The sequence below is a fragment of the Sardina pilchardus genome, chromosome 24, assembly GCF_963854185.1.
Source record: "Sardina pilchardus chromosome 24, fSarPil1.1, whole genome shotgun sequence".
NCBI lineage: Eukaryota > Metazoa > Chordata > Actinopteri > Clupeiformes > Clupeidae > Sardina > Sardina pilchardus.
In genome coordinates, this window is record NC_085017.1 from 25,599,632 (window position 1) to 25,602,131 (window position 2,500).

General features: G+C 43.4%; 1 protein-coding gene across 1 annotated transcript in view; it reads right to left on the bottom strand.

Annotated features, from left to right (window-relative positions):
• gabbr1b (gamma-aminobutyric acid (GABA) B receptor, 1b) overlaps positions 1–2,500 on the bottom strand; it is a 102,223-nt gene that overhangs the window by 33,007 nt on the left and 66,716 nt on the right. The window lies entirely within an intron of this gene.

The window sequence follows — 2,500 nt, forward strand, 5'->3', positions numbered from 1 at the left end:
AGTATTTTCATCAATTAAAGAAATACTCAATTCATATCAAGCGAAGATTTTACACTCAAACAACAGAACATATTAATCAGTCTGCTGTGGAAGGCATTCAGCTACCCTCAGGTCTCTGAAAACATCTCGGCATATTTTGAAGTCATTCAGTCATTACAAGTCATTACACCACACGGCGGCATCTGGCTGCTGGTACAGTATAATGGCTGGGTGACTCACTTCAGCATGGGTTTTTCAACGGAGGCAATTATAAAGGCATCAAAATGGAATGTTGGAAGAAAGAGATTGCAGGATGGCACACAGTTACCTTTGGGTCAATTGTGTCTATGATGTGATTCCCTCAGTTTCACAAAAACCTGAGAAGAATTTATGCAGGTGGTACAATTCCACATTGAGTGACCAGTGGCCGGCTTTGGAGCGCTGAGCATTCTTTGGCAAGAATATCATCTCCATTGATAGAACCTTCTTGCCTGGCAGGCTAATGCTTACAGTTTGGGATTTTGCCACACATCAGATGGCCTTTGTCTGTGTATGAAACTGCTTTTTCAGAGTTTGGAAAAACGTGAGAGATTTGTTAATAATGCAGTTAGATAATGGCTTGGGCTGCCACTTAGTGGCTAAGTATGGTAGCATTGTATGGAAAAGGATTTTTTGAAATGACCAATGACTAGCTTGGTGGAGGAGTTCAAATGTGCCAAACTGGATATGACTCAGAAATCCATCCATCAAGAGCTCTACGCCATCAGTGAAAACAGGGAAGACGTGGAGTCCATACAAGTCCAGTGGAGATGTTAGTTAGAAGCTTTGTAGCAAAGTCAGGGACAACACCTCTGTCTGGCTTTACAAGGGCAATGACTGAGAGGAGTCTGAGGCTGCTGAACAGGCAAGCCATTGGTTACGACTGAGGCCCTCACTGACCACCTGAGGTCATGTTTTCACCTGAACTGGAATGAGCAGGAATATATGAGATCTTGTCGCTGTGCTTCTGGAGTGGTACTTGGATCATCTCTATATAATGTGTCCAATGGGTACATGTAGGTCTGCTCTGGTCCTTTGGTTAGGCATTCAGGCTACTGGTGGTGTACGTGGTGCCTTGAAAAGAGAGCCTTTACAGATCCTGTACAGATACGCGGCGTGTTGATGACGCTGCCAGCCACCTGTGTGTTGTTGTGGTACACTCTCAAAAAATATGTGTTGGAAATAACACATTGATGTGTTTAGGACAACACTGTTTCTGTTATTTTCAACACAAGTTGTGCTATTTTCAACACATGTTGTGTAAGAAAATAACAAAAGCAATGTGTTCCTCACCTAAACACATCAATGTGTTATTTCCAACACATCCTTTTCGAGAGTGTCTTGTGCCCTGTTGTGCTATTCTAGATAGGCTTTTTGAGAGAGTGTCTTGCGCCCTGTTGTGCTATTCTAGATAGGCTTTTCGAGAGTGTGTCTTGCGCCCTGTTGTGCTATTCTAGATAGGCTTGCTTGTTGACTGGCTTTAGTGGCAGCGCATGTTCTGCTGTGACGGAGGGCCTTTCCTGGTCAAGGGTACAACATGTGGTGTCTTTGCCACTGCCACGAGCCAACTCTGCATTGCTGTAGCCTCTTGCGTCATATTGTGTAACGTGAAATGGTCTTCTTGGTTGTTGTGGGACACAGCGCTTATATAGCACAAGGTATTTAACACATTTCCTGTGTTATGTCTGAAAACAGTTAAATATTCTACAATATCAACAAAGCCCAATGAAAAGACGAACACAAAAAAAATCTTGTTGTTATCTGCCAAACAACAAAAGCCCCAAAGCATACGCTTTGACAGGTTTTTTCCATGGATTTATGAAAGCAAAAATCAAAGCAATGACCCCTCGCTGTGTTCAAATATTGTCTCATATATGTGAGCTATTTCTGTTTGGTAATAAATAAAATTCAGTGAATGCCCTTCAGACTCCATCACTTTGCGTGTGGATCACACATACTGTAATTTACTCGAATTCTGTCCCACGGGCACCACGGCATGGGTCACTGGAGTGAGCGAGCGCTGGAGTAGACTCATCCCCCCCAGGTCAAACGGAGGGTTCGAGTGGCTGTTGTGTCCAATCAGAGTGAGCGAGTGTGGATGTCAGCGGGGATTCCTCCGAGTGCAATTGTGGAACGAACGAAAGGGGTTGGAGTGGTTGTCTGGCCCCGAGTGGACTGGGCTAAAACAGTGATGGGTTTGTTTACGGAGAGAATGAGTTAACTGTGCTGTCATAGGTTGCTTTATAGGACGTTCAGTTTCCAAGCATCTTTCCATGATCATTTTGAACAACTTTCAAATATTAATATTATTAATCTCCTATAGAAAATCTACTGTATGTCCAAGTGCTGTAGCCAATCCACAGTATACAGTATACTGCATAGGGCTCAAACACTGATGCTATTCCCTTCCATAAAAATACCAGCAGACGGTTGTTTACCAAAATGCCCCCGTTCTGTTTCACTAAAACCTTTCCAAGCGCTG